This window comes from Anguilla rostrata, chromosome 10 (genome assembly GCF_018555375.3).
Source record: "Anguilla rostrata isolate EN2019 chromosome 10, ASM1855537v3, whole genome shotgun sequence".
Classification (NCBI taxonomy): Eukaryota; Metazoa; Chordata; class Actinopteri; order Anguilliformes; family Anguillidae; genus Anguilla; species Anguilla rostrata.
In genome coordinates, this window is record NC_057942.1 from 21,045,035 (window position 1) to 21,060,022 (window position 14,988).

A 14,988-nucleotide genomic window follows, 5' to 3' on the forward strand; every position below is an offset into this window, starting at 1 on the left:
GTTTTTTAAGAGAGGGGATTTCCCACTGTTTCTAACAATGCCGAAATTAAAATGAAGGCAGTTATACAAAATCTAATTTGCACATAAAAGTAAAAACAAAAATACAAAAAATTAATCATTCAACAAATTAACTAATCAAGGTCTTCAGTCAAGATCATAAGTAGAATCAGGTGTCTCCGCTTTTTTTTTCACCTTTATTTCACCAGGCAAGTCATTAAGAACAAATTCTTATTTACAATGGCGGCCTGACAAGCGACAAAAGCCACTTAAGGGAAGGGGAGGTGGGCTAGAAGATAAAAGCATGTTAAAAGCACAAAATACATCAGTAATAACAAACTAAACATAGGCTCAGTGCTGGGCTGGAACAACAACCTGCTTTATATGGGTGTAATTTTCGTTTTACGGCAGTGATATTCAACCCTGGTCAGTGATACTCAAACCTGGTCCTGGGGAACCACAGTGTGCCGGTTTTTGTTTTTTTCCTTGAGATCAGTCTCCGATACAGAACCAAGAAACCAGGTGACCTGAATTAACCATGTAATCAACTGCTTTAACTGATCAACTGCTGTGCTCCAAAAATGCAGAGTAACAATGAAAGCCAGACCCTGCCATGCTACAGGACCAGGGGCCTCATTTATAAAAAAGTTGCTTAGATTTCATCCAAAATTTTATCTAAGATTAGTTCTCAAAAATGTGTGCACGTGTGATTCATAAAAATGGGCATATGTCAAATTTAGGCTCAGGTCATGTATAAATCATGAATTATTGTAAAATTATCCACACGTGAACGAGCTCAATGCTCCGCCCTGTGTGCCTCAATTAATGCTAATTTTCCTATAAATAGTTTGGAACCAGGCTCAATGTCACCATACAAAATAGAACAGAAAAAGTAATTTTACTGAGGCTGAAATTGAGACCCTCCTCTCAGAGATGGAAGTGCGATTGGAGACACTATTTGGCCTTTCCAGTGGCATCACTACTAATACTAAATAAGCCTCATAGCAGTGTATAACAGGAGCGGTGAATGAAGCAGGGAACCAGCAAAGGTCACTTAAGGAGGTCAAAACAAAATGGGCGTATTTAAAACTACACACCATAAAACGTATTGGTGAACACAGGAGAAGTGTGAAGCCCACCGGCGGATGTGCCACGGCTTTCCCCGAAGACAACAAAATTGCCGCAATAATCAGGGAGTGTACCATCAGCGGCATATGTTCATTGGGGGACAGTGACATGTTGACTGCAAATTCAGAAGGTGGGTTGTCTTCACACTAAACTGATAAAAAAGGCTATCAATTATCTAGAACCATGTAACCAAATGATTGGCTATACATTATCTACAACAATGTTATCAAATAAGACATGCAACATTTTAATCGTGATATTTTTATTTATATAGATGAAACGGCAGATCAAGAGTCCACCATGTCCGCACTGGATCGCAGTAAAGGAGAAGGACGTCACTACCACTCAGGAGGAATCCCCTATGCCCACTCCGAAGTCCACTTCTGTCTCGGGTTATGGCAAGGTGCTGTCCAAAACCATCCTGCAGTCACAAAAAGATCTAAATCAGCCGGTTGGTGAACTACTCGCTGTACTGAAGCAGATGCTGGTACATATTAATGAAACATTCACAGCTCTTGTCAACTGTTTTTCAAAACTAGCCATTGGGCCTAAATAAAATGGATGTTTGTGAAACCATTGTCATTATTTTTTGATTACACATGCGGTATGTCACTTGTTGAATAGTCAGTGTATCAGCTGGCATCTTCTCCTGAGCGCAATGGCATTTTCCCCAGCTGGTGGTGGAGGGAGGTCTGCGGGCTCATCGGGTTCATGTCTGCAGGAAGCAGCCCAAGTCCATGGCTCATAGCGATATCGTGGAGCACACGGTAGGCTAAAATTATTTGCCATACCTTTTCTGGTTGATACAGGAGCCTCCCTCCTGCTGCATCCAGGAAAACCACCTACCCTTTATCACGCCTACTGTGTGCTCCACGACTGACCATGCGTGGTCATGGGCTATGTTATAACGCATTTCCTCCGCTGTCTGAGGGTTGGCAATTGGGGTGAGGAGCCATGTCCTCAGGGGATAGCCCCTGTCGCCTGATGGTATATACATATTAAGATTAATGAAAGGAAAGGTTTGTACACACATCCAAAACGTTTCACATATTATGATAAGCCTATTTTCATTAAGACTTTTCAAACCTCCCAAACAAAACTCACCAAGAAGCCACCTGTCTCTCCCCGCTCCAGCCTCATGGAGATTTCCCATGCTGCTGCTGCACACAATAAAGGAGTTGTGGGTTGACGCCGGCCATCTGACAACGGCATTGAGGAGTACCATATAGGCATCGGGAAAGATCTTCACATTTAGGAATGGTAATTTTTACGATTTGCATACACTGCTCATTGATGGACGGTGCATTCGATGGCACCTATAACACTGGGGAAGCCAGTGGAGTGCTCAAAATGCCCCTTTGCGCGCACCTGGTCTGCAGCTGTGTAGGGGAGCCGCGGGGACAAACAAATGATGCCTCTAAGTACAGCAGGCATTATACGACTGAATATGGTTGTGATATACCTGACCGGCCACTGAGCTTTCTTTGAATGGTTCCTGTTGCCAGAAACCCAAGGACGGACAACACTTGGACAGAGATGGCTATGGCATAGTTGAACTGCATCCATCTCTCCAGATTTGGGCTTAAGTGGTCACACAGGTCTAAGAGAATAACTCTGGGAAAACGATATTGACTTATGTGCCACTCATCCACTTGGGCAAACAACTCTGCCCGGTCCCTAAACACTCGTTCTCTGCGTAATGCGCGGTTTGCCACGTCTTCAAGGAGAGCAAGCACAGCCATTGTTCGTAGCCTAGTTCTAGATCTAAATGTACATTGTATTTATAGAATTCCCTTAATGTGTTACACCTCTGAGAACATAGAGTTCTATTATTTATCACATTTACTCAAATTACAAGTATCTTATTAATTCGTATAGGGTAGCCTGACTTATATCGATTTTAGGAACATATGATTTTGAAATTGTCTTCTGAGTTCCCTGAAATGTTTTAACTGACTTTTAATGGACCTGAATGATATTGCTATCTGTGCATTATTTTAATAGACTTGGATGATATTATTATTTATGAATGTAGTATTTAGGCTAGTACTTTAGTAGAATATAGTTTTGGTCATATTTTCATTTAGGTTTGCTTTTTTGTTATTGTATTATAACTATCCATTATAGGCATTTGGCAGACGCTCTTATCCAGAGCGACGTACAACAAAGTGTATAACCATAACCAGGAACAAGTATGACGAAAACCCTAGAGAGAAGTACCGGTCCAAGTGCAGGGAACAACCGCATAGTTCAACTTGGACCCTGAAGGTTAAACGGATTAACACTAACACAACGAGAACGGCAACAACGCAGTCTATGGAAAAAATACAGGCAGTAGTTAAGATAGTTAATGCACCTGAGTCACCTACGAAACAGCTGCCTAGTTACAACCCTAAGCTTACAGTCATTTACAGGGGGGTAGGGAGGGATGGGGAGAGATGCAGCCTGAAGAGGTGAGTCTTCAGTCGTCGTTTGAAATGGGTCAGTGTCTCAGCTGTTCTGACCTCCACGGGGAGGTCATTCCACCATCGTGGGGCCAGAACAGACAGGAGACGTGTTCTGGAAGTGCAGGTGCGAAGAGGGGGAGGTGCCAGGCGTCCTGAGGTAGCAGAACGGAGGGATCTGGCTGGTATGTAGGGTTTGAATATCTTGTGGAGGTATGCTGGGGCTGATCCCTTGACTGCCTGGTATGCTAGGACCAATGTTTTAAATTTGATGCGAGCTATAACAGGCAGCCAGTGGAGGGTAGTGAGCAGGGGAGTGACATGTGGAGTGTCTGGGGCGGTTGAAGGCCAGACGAGCCGCAGCATTCTGAATGAGTTGCAGGGGTCTGGTGGCAGATGCCGGTAGTCCAGCCAGAAGAGAGTTGCAGTAGTCCAGGCGGGATAGAACCATTGCTTGGACCAGGAGCTGGGTTGAGTGGGTGGTGAGAAAGGGGCAGATTCTCCGGATGTTATACAGGAAAAATCTGCATGCCCGGCTTACTGCTGTGATGTTCTTGGAGAGGGACAGCCTGTTGTCCATCACCACTCCGAGATTCTTGGCACAGGGTGATGATGTCACTAAGGTGTCCCCTAGGGAAATGGAAAAGTCGAGGAGGGGAGAGGATAGAGCAGGAAAAAAAGATTAGCTCCGTCTTTCCCGGGGTGAGCTTCAGGTGGTGATTGTCCATCCAGCTCTGGATGTCCCTCAGGCAAGCGGAGATGCGGGCAGGGACCTGTGTGTCCGATGGGGAGAAGGAGAGAAAGAGTTGCGTGTCATTGGCATAGGAGTGATAGGACAATCCATGGGCAGATATTACAGGGCCAAGGGATCTGGTGTATAAGGAGAAGAGAAGGGGACCGAGGACTGAGACCTGGGGATCCAGCATATTAAACTAGAATGGCATTCAGAGAAATGCTGTTTCATATTAAATAATACTGCATGCACACACACTAGGCCCATGAGTGTCACTTTGTCTGCAATACTGACACATTGCCACGATTAATAGTTTGTACGTCTGGTCAGGAGCTAGCATAGAGCCAAGTACTTTTTCACGTCAAGTTCACTGTTTGTAAATCTGAGCTTTGGCATGGATTCTTACCGTCACACAATTTAAGATCAAATTTGTGCATAAGAGTGAGGACTATGGCTCAAAGACATGCTTTTCACAGCATGTAAACTTCTATCCATGTCTACTTTCCTTCCTGACTCTCTCCATATTAGATTAACTAATTGTTTTCATAAATGTCTCAATTCGAAACTCAGGCGTGCCTATGGATAGCCCTAGAGGATAACCATTGAACTACAAGTTTGAATCCCTGCAGGTCACATGGTGGAGACAAATTAGCATCCTTGGCAATAGCGTCTGCCCAGGAGGAGTTATAGCTCCTGATTAACACTAATGAGCTAAGGGATAAAATTATAAAGACTGTTACACACTGTTATTAACACTCATTATCGTGCTCCATCTTATTAAACCTGACTACAAGAGGTTTGCAACCATTAAAGTATAAATGTAAAAATTATTGGTGCAAGTGCAGAATGTGTAGTCTGCTGGGTGCAGTGCCATAGAGCAGATAGAGGTACAGCCAAGAAGGTAGATAGTTACAGCACATGTACAGAGGCCAAGTGCAGCAGGTACAAAAGTATAGCACAGTCGGTACAGCAGACACAGGTATAGCACAGCAGATACAGAGTTACAGTGCAGCAGGCATGAAGCAACCCTCAGTAATATTTAATGAATGTCAGTCTTTTCCACAGAAATCCACATGAAAAACATGCTCTATAACAGTGACATTGTAATGTACTGTAATGTACCCCTAGTCTACTGAAAGTCATACATAAAACATATGCTGAAAGTATACTGCATGCGTGCAGAGACGATGTCCAATATGATTGTCCAGATGTCTGTCTGAAAAAGGGCGGTGCTCCAGTTCAAAGCCCAATCACAGCTCATAAATATGAGAGTGAAATTGATGTGACAGTTCAAACGCTTATGTTTCCTTTCGAATTGCATTTTAGAGACAGACGAGTTGATTATTTGTGGATCTCAGCGAGAGATGTGATCATCAAAGCAAACAAAAACAGTGGATGAGTATCAGAAGAGGTCTAACCCTACGTTAATGCTGAAAATTATGGACTTAACTGCCATTTTTTATAATTCATTCTGCCATTAGCATCACTGGAGTAGCTGAACCTCCCCCATCTACCTGTAGATTTTAATCTCTGTGACCCATTTTTTCATCATATAACTTATTGATAAATAAGAAGAAAATAAGACACAAATTCAAATGTAAAGATAGATCCAAATAAAATATGTAGATGTGGAATTTGTAAGGGTTTATTTTCTGCCATGGGAAGTTGAGATGTTTGGTTAGTAACACTTGGGGTGTTTTGGCCATTTCTTTGAAGAACATTTTAAACCCTGCAAATTCCCCCTCACTGTTTTTTGCCTGGAAACCGTGAGGGGGAAGGGTGAAGTGGCCCGTTTATTTTATTTAATGTTTGTGTGTGTGCGCTCTCTCCCCGGTACTACAGCATCTCTCATCCCAGGGGTGTCACGCTTGGCGTGTGACAGTTGGTGCTGAAACCCGGGAGGAGAGATGCGGCACTGTCGCATGGAGAGAGAGAGTGTACCCACACAAACACGAAACAACAAGCTAAAATGACAAAAACAAAAGAAAGTAAATAGGCACAACCACTTTCCAGTGCGCCGCCTGTAGCTGACCCGCCTTCCCGGCCAGGTCCACCTCCTCCAGCATCCCAGCTGAGGATTACTTTCTTTTTCTTTTGTGCATTGTGGTAACGTCCAAATCAATGAGGAAAGCTGCTTCTGTTTGTTTCTTAACAACCAGGTTAGCTTTTACTAAGCAAATAGCTCACAATACAATGTGTTAGAGTGGTTACCTGTGGCCAGGTGGCTGTTTCTTTCCATTAATCATTTGGAGTATCCAGATGAGGCTATGTCAATACAGCAAGCAAATTAGCTGAGCACATTTCACATTAGCCTCTTAGCGCACACCCTCTAGCGGTAGCCGTCATGCCTGGATTGTTCAACTCAGACATTAATTGCTACTGCAACCAAAGTATCAGTTGAAAACAGAAATGCTTTGTTTTATTTTCATTAGTGGACGATACACAACAACTATGCCAAATACGGAGTTTCGCAGCGCCACCATTGTCACTCTGGTTGTTCATTTAACAAGCACCCCCTCCCTGAAGTCTTATCTGCAACTACACCCCCCACCCATGACATAATGGACAATATTGTCTATCTGGGCATTCATAAAAATATTCTTCCATCACACAAAAATCGTATACTGTCATAGCAACAAGATAAACCCAACAATAGCCTGAAGATATGCCATTACAGCAGTGAAAACGCTGCTCACTGAATAACGAAATAAACAAGACAAAGTTTTCAAAAATTATACCACGTCATTCTATAGTCAATATCTGGGACTAAAGTGGTCATATATTGTCTTGGACAATCCGTTTGTGGAAAACAGGTGCATTTGTGACACCAGGTTACCTTCCAAAATACCTGTGCGTACCACACGTGTTGTTTACGGCGTTGTCACCTTCTTTTAGTACAGTCTGGCTTGATTGACAATTCATTTAATCAGTAGGTGATAGTATAAGTTTTCTAAAGATGTATGTCTAAGCGTGCTTTTGGAATAGCGTTTTATAGCTAAGCGCAACCTATCATAGCATTCACTTACACATTCACTCTGTGGTAGCAGTAAAAGACACTGCAACTGACAAAACGTCATCGACGATTTTTCTTAATTTCTAGGAAAATACTATTATTATTGAGGACTTCTGAGCATAGCTAAGCCATATGTTTGCTGATAGACCTAGCTGACAGTTTCTGGAGTAAGACAGAAGCGGAGAGAACTGTATCATTGATTTGCTGTCTCTGTCTCTATCCACTGAACACAGACAACATTTCATCATCACTATGTAAGAATTACTGCCCAAAATATTTCGGATATGTACGTTATTTTTTAAATTGAGTGTCTTTAAATAGGTTAGTGGTATTTTATAATGAGGATATTTCACACTGTAATGTAAGCGTTCATTGATAGATTTGTAGTTTTTGTGATTCATACCACAGTGATGATGTGAGAGTTGGAACATTGCCAAAAGAAACGTTGTTTTTATGTCGTCCCATCCCCATACAAGAAAACATTACATACTGTAGAGTACAGAAATACATATGAGAGTTAATTATTACACATTGAGGTACTGTACTCTATTGTGTGATATATATTTACATTATTTTTTAATCTGATATCAATGTTTCATCTTAAAACTTCATAAGGGGCTCATTTGTATGCTTTATAATGGACAAAAAGCATTTTATATATTTTTGGAGAGATTTTGGATATGTTTCTGGACCGCTAGCTATTTTAGACCACTGTACTGATGAAAAGATTGTAATTCCCACTTGAAAATGATGCAACAGTGAGTCAAAACAGTTGATTTGTAGAGAAATACATGAATATGTTGTGATTTACAGAAATGCATATTTGAGACATTTTGGATAGATTTGGAGACTCTGGGTACATTGCTTAGTTTTTGCTTCATAGAACTTTAGTAATTCTACATATCCACCCTTAGATTTTATGAACTTGTGGTCAAGGTGTTTTTGATCCAGGACATGTATAGTTTAACCTACAGTATATATGCAATCTCTCAGTATTTCATTGCAAACTAATAAAGAACAAATTCATTTTTGATTTTTTGCCTAGACAATTGCATTTGCGGCACTTTATTTCTTCCAAAATTACGAATATAAACTAATCCTTTATTTAAGCTCTTTTTCAAGTCTCTGTGGTGTTCACATCTGGAGTTATAAAGCTTTAGATCGGGTACCCCCTAAGTAGGCAAGGATTGATTAATAAATATTAAACACCATTTAAAATGCCTCGGCAAAAAATGTCTCTGCAAAAGGAGATGGTTTTCAATACCATTTAGTGTCCCTAATTTCCAAATCTGAAGCTCTGTCCATGACCTCCCTGGGTACCAACCCTCTTGTTTTTTCTTTAGACGTCTTTCTGTAAACATATACTGTAACAGCAAAAATTGCATGTTGTTTGTTATAGCAACTCAGAGGCAGCATAACTGCAAAGCTGTTTACATTCATACAGATGGGGAAGCCATGTTTTTTTTGGTCACCTAGCATCCAGAAGAGAATCAGCAGAAGAGAACTGTAGTGGAAGAGACCTTAGATAAGCACACAGCCACCATACACAGAACATGCTTATCAGAAATTAATGGAGCAAAGGTACTGAGACATTGTTACAGAAGTGATGACATGATCCAAAATCCCATCAAAAAGTCAATTCTGACATGAACTTTGTTGCAAATGTAAAGTACAACACAATAAATCTGCCCCTCCTTCAGAAACTCACGTATTGCAAGGTCCACTGAAAATCATAAACTTCTTTTTGACATTTCAGCTAGCAGTTAGTAATATTTTCATTTCTTACAGGACAAGTCACAAGAAAAATTGTTAATTACTGGTTCAGGTAGTTCTTGCCGGACATCCAGACACCTGCACCCCCCCCTCCCCCCCACCATTTTGTCCCAGTTACATGCTCATTCACTACAATGATGAACCAATTCTTCAAAGAGATCAGATATCCACTCTGATGGGATGAAGCTCATGATTAAATGATTTTCCAGTGGTCTAAAGGGTGTTTAAAAGAGTAAATGAAAGAGAATGAAATGCTACACAGTCAACTCCTGATAACAGCATGTAACTGGGACTGTCACAGTGCGATTGTTTTATCTATATTATCTAGAGTATGCATGTAAAATTAAATCAGTGGAAATTAAGTGGTTATTAAATGTGGCTGTATGGTTTACCGTTATAGAAAGTGAGTCTTTGTCTGACTCACATACTCCTCAGTGGTCCTTGCTATCTGATGGACTGATGATCATCTTGTGTGACGGTTCGGGTGCTGGGACCCAGGCGCAGAGTGGGAAAAAAAACACGAAACTCAAAAAGGGGAAAATTAACAAAGACTTTACTAACGGGTAAACAAACAGGGAACAAACAAGGCCACAATGGGCAAAACCACAAACTCAAAATAACTAAACAAAGCAGAAAACAAGAGGGACTCACAAATACAGGCAGGGCAGAACACGGTCAGGGCAGAACGCAGGCAGGCAGAGCACAAGGGTAATTCAAACAAACAGGTAGGTCAAACAAATACAAGTCAGAAACAAAACACAAACAGGTAAAAAACACAGGCAGGTACAAAGGGTCTGAAACATCGGAAACAAACACAGGAACGAGAAAATGAAAAAATCCAAAAACACCAGAACACCAGGGGATAGGCACGAACACATGGATTACGAACAAACAATCAGAACGAACCACAAACAGGTAAAAAAACGCAGGCAGATACAATGGGTTTGCAAACAGAGATTGGAAACAAACACAAGGAACCAGCACCCGAGTCAAGGGAACAGAGAACTTAAATAGACAAGGGGTAACAAGACACAGGTGAACTCAAAAAACAATCAAACCAGAAGGAGGGGAAAAGACACAGGTGGGAACAATGATGGGATAACGAGACAATGAAACAATCATACAATTAACAGGGGGGGAGCAGGACACAAAACAGAAGTGCCGCCATCTGGCGGCCCAACAGGGGAAACACAGACAGGAACACCGGAACAGACAGGAACACCGGAACATGACATCTTGGTTGCCATAGCATCTGGTGCCCAGACAGTACATGACAAGATATTTACCCTTAACTTTCAGTCAGCAGGCAGGACACTATCAGCAATATTCTGACTTCGCAGTAGGTGAGAAATAGATTTAATGTAATAAAGAGGGAACTGATTTCTGATACAGTGTTCAAACAGTAAACACAGCCTTGCTAAACACAATTACTTGTATGTGCTTTCTGAAACATTCATACCGTAGAGAAGATGGAGCCTTTACAATTTGCTTGCCACTAATTCATTTGGTACATTGTGATGTGGTTCTCATTAGTGCAGATTATCATCTGATGAAAAACACGATACGAGATCAGAGAAAAGTTCAGACAATTATAAGCCTAGGCAAGGCAAGGCAGTGTGTCTTTAGGCATGATCGAAGCACTGCAAATATGATCTTTGTTGCTAGACAGGTACAGGAAAAATGCAGAGAACACCGCAAAGATTTGTACCTGGCGTTCATTGATCTGTCCAACGCCTTTGAGACAGTAAACTGGGAACTGCTGTGGGAAGTACTTGGGAAGCTGGGGGTCCCACCAAAGTTCCAGAACTTCAGCTCCATGATGGGATGCAAGCCTGTGTGAGCATCGGTGGCCAACAATCCCCATTCTTCAGTGTGGATGTGGGGGTCAAGCAAGGGTGTGTTCTAGTCCCAACTATTTTTAACATGTTCCTCTCCACCATCACCCTTCTGTCTCACAAATCCCTGGATCCCACAGATGGGGTACAGACACAGTACAGACTGGATGGAAATCTTTTTAATATCCGGCAACTTCAAGCCTTCACCAAAACCACCACCTAACACATCCTGGAGCTACAGTACGCTGATGACTGTGCTCTCCTTGTCCATTCACCAGAATCCCTACAGTGGGCGCTAAATGTGGTTGCTTCCATATACAGCGGCATTGGTCTCCAGATCAACATCAAGAATATGCAGATAGTCATGCAAGTGGCTATCTCCCAACCACATGCGCCTACCTTCACCCTTGATGGTCATCCTCTTGCCATCGTCCCAAATTTCACCTACCTCAGTAGCATTCTGTCCCCCTCCTGCAACATCGACGATGACACCCAGCTTTGCATTGCTCTGGCCTCTGCTGCCTTCGGCAGGCTCAAGTCCAGGGTCTTCCAGAACAGAAACCTAACCATCTCCACCAAAGCAGCTGTGTACGAGGCAGTTTGCCTCTCCACACTGCTTTATAGTTTGGAAACCTGGACCCCCTACCAGAGGCACATACGAACTCTAGAGGGCTTCCATATTTGCTGCCTCCAAAGAATCCTGGGTGTGTCCTGGGAAGACATGGTGCCCTATGTGGCAATCCACGGACCCATACACCCAGCATTGCCGTGTTCCTTGCGCAAAGACATCTGCGTTGGGTCGGGCATGTGATCCGCATGCCTGCTGTGACGGAGCTACGTCTCTGTTACGAACTTTTAACAGCAACATAGATGGGGCTAAGCATTTCAGAGCATTTTAAAAAACGAAAGAAGCACACGACAATTATTTTTTAATGCCGTTTTTATTATGAATTGCGATGATCCTGTGTACTGGCATTTCCAACGAGTAGTGCAATCAATGTGTTGTCATACATTTGAAAAACACAAGCAAAAGCATATTAGTGTTTACATTGCTATTGGGGTGGCCAACTAATAGTGCATGCACCGCTATGTATTTGTGCGTTTCACACTACCATTGTGCGGCTCGTTTGAATCATGTATAGCTATGTGTTGTTTAACATTAATACGGTGTGCTCATAGAAACCATGTTTATGTATATTGGCATTTTGTGTTATCTTTATGCTGGAATTTAAATCATGTTTAAAATGTTGCTAACGTTACAAACTTTAGAAATTAATCAGAGGAGTTCTTACCGTGTGGTGTAGCATGGTGGCGTCATCACGCTGGGGCAAAAGGACGCAGCGCAACTTCCTACAGGCTTTTGTAGTTTTTGTAGTTTTTAGTTGCCAGTTTGATTGGGACGATCTATTATTCCCGGGGTTGTGTAGTTCACTGTAAATAATGTGGTTTATGATGTAGTACCTGAAGTATTTAAATGATTATTTAAATGTGTTAATTATTGATTGTATTTGTTATGGGTCATTTTAAGATGTTGTAAAACTGTATATAATTCTCGGTAATTGGTAGGGTCCAAGGGAGGAGAAGCTATTTAAGCTCAGCTACCACCATCATTTGGGGTTGATTGGTTGGTTGTTGGGTGCAGACTGGTCCAAGTCAGTGCGGTGTATTATTATTATTATTATTATTATCATTATTATTGTTATTATTATTATTATTATTATTATTATTATTATTATTATTATTGAACCTTTCAAACATAGTTACATGTTACTTTATTTTTGTTTTGCAAGTCTTTTTGTTTGTGTATTTTTATTATTATTTCACTTTTGTTCACTGTAAATACTGGCATCCTTTTCTCCACCTGTCTAGAAGACAATAAATCTCCTTTTGAATCTTAATTTTTGGTCAACATCATTGGTTTTCCATCGCCGTAAGGTCTGTCCTCTCAAACCTGCCCACCGCCTTCCTAGACAGATTCGCTTTGGCCAGCTCTTGGATGGTCATAGGTCTACTGGGGGCCAAAAAAGTATTACAAGGATCACCTAAAAATCCTCCTGAAGAAGTGCAACATCAAACCACCAGCACTAGAGTCCTTGGCTGCTGATAGCCACACCTGGAGCTCCACCTGCCACCAGGGAATCACTCACCTTCAGGAGCAGGCTACAGAGAGGAGAATGCAGTGGCATGCACAGAGGCACCAACGTGCTGCAGGGCCCCCCCTTTCCTGTGCCGTATACCCCTGCCCCTCATGTGGCAAGACTTGCGGATCACGCATTGGCCTGCACAGCCACATGGTTATGCACAGGCGAAATACACTCTTGAACAAATGATGGTGATCCATATCAACCTACAACAGTCTGGTGACTTTCCTTCAACATGCAGTGCAATCAATTGAAACTCGCTCTACTTTGCTCCATTGATCAACTCAAAAAATATTATTGGTGATAGTTTTCATTAACCAAATTTCAGAGACTGTAAAATCTGTATCAGACATCTGAACCCAGATTCGTATAGTGTATATTGTTGGAACCAGACAGTGTACATTCAAATGCAAATGCAAATGCAGAAAACCAAGTCCAGATCTCGTAAAAAAGAATATGACTGGGTGAGTAAACATTTCGTATCAGATGGACTAGGGTTTGGTTCAATGTTACCCGCTAGAAAAAGCAATTAAGCATTAAAATACACCTCAGTGTCACGTTTTTCATGTCCTTTGTCCATAAACTATTTAAAAATCAGGTAAAAGAATTTTGAGACACATTGAAAAAGTCCTTTTTCCAGAACTTAATGAAGGTGCAAGTTTATTTCAAGGCCCTTCCTATCGAATCAAGTGAGAGGGGCAGCGATCCCACTTTCCTGTCGTCTCTGCTGTGGTATATTAGATGCAACCATCAAACCCAAAAGCAAGGCTATATAGAAACTGTGATTTTTTTTGTTTGTTGTCCCAGTCAACTAATAAATGCAGCTGTGTGAATAAGCCAGGAAACAATAAAGAGCACTAAGGCTAGTTCAGCTAAGGATTACAGATGAGCTTTACCAGGTTGAAGTCTCACTGCAGTTGGGAGAAGATAGATAGAAGCAGCAGTATGCCTAGACATAAAGTGTTGCATCACACCCTACACTGTTTGGGTGTGAAATAAGGGAATTAAGTTGTCATTGGTTTGTTGGTGAGTGCATCAGCGCAATGCATACATTTTAGTTGTAGTACGTCTTGTGAGACTGTAAGCAAAATAGTGAGAACTCAGGAGGCACAAGTGGCCTTTCAGACTTGTACCTTACAGCCTGGTTAACTAGACATTCAGGACTGCTGAATCTTCCACTATGTCTTCCACTAATGTTCAGCAAGAAATGTTCCCAACAAACTTGAATTGAATTTGTTTAATTGGTTGACAATTAGCTCCAGAAGACCAGATAATGTTATTGGCTAATAATGATTGAAAGCAATGTTGTACATTTTGAGTGAGAAATAACTGTGACTGCTTACACAAGTAAAAGCTCATTGATAATACATTTGCTGTTTGGCTGTCTTATAAATACAGTTATTCCTCTTTAGTGTTGGCCTCTGCTTTCGTACCTCCTGATTTGTCTTGGATAATTGTAAGATACAATTGTGACAGATGCATTCTACAACATAAATTTGGGGTAAATTTGCTGTTTATTTATTTAAATTAAACTTTTGTGTTTGTTTGCTCATGAAGCACATACTACTACTCTTTGAGGTAGGTACGTTTCATCACTTCAATAGCTAATATGTAGCCGTGCTATTTTAATACTAATATTTTCTGATAAGCTGTCACACTAACTGCAATGGATGTCTTCATTAAACTGGACTATGAAAGAGTCATAAAAGCCCCCCCCCCCCAAATATCTGAACATCAAATCAAAGAATAATTTCTGTTTGCTCGCACGCAATATGCATCTCTGAGACTAGAAGATGTGAATAATGAATGCACAGACAGTGTGAAGAAAAAGCCCCTTCACTTGTTACAGTCAGCCTCACTTGAACTGAATCAACACAAAACTCATGGCCTGATAACATCCTCTTATTTTTAGACAAACGAAGTA

General features: G+C 41.4%; 1 protein-coding gene and 1 long non-coding RNA gene across 8 annotated transcripts in view; both read right to left on the minus strand.

Annotated features, from left to right (window-relative positions):
* Window positions 1-14,988, minus strand: part of LOC135233747 (uncharacterized) — a 789,909-nt gene that overhangs the window by 632,712 nt on the left and 142,209 nt on the right. The gene's annotated exons all lie outside the window — the stretch shown is intronic.
* On the minus strand, window positions 1,385-11,484 carry LOC135264494 (uncharacterized). Its single transcript, XR_010332707.1, has 3 exons — window positions 11,372-11,484; window positions 1,739-1,840; window positions 1,385-1,546 (listed from the first exon to the last, which is right to left on the minus strand). It is a non-coding gene; the product is annotated as an uncharacterized LOC135264494 (long non-coding RNA).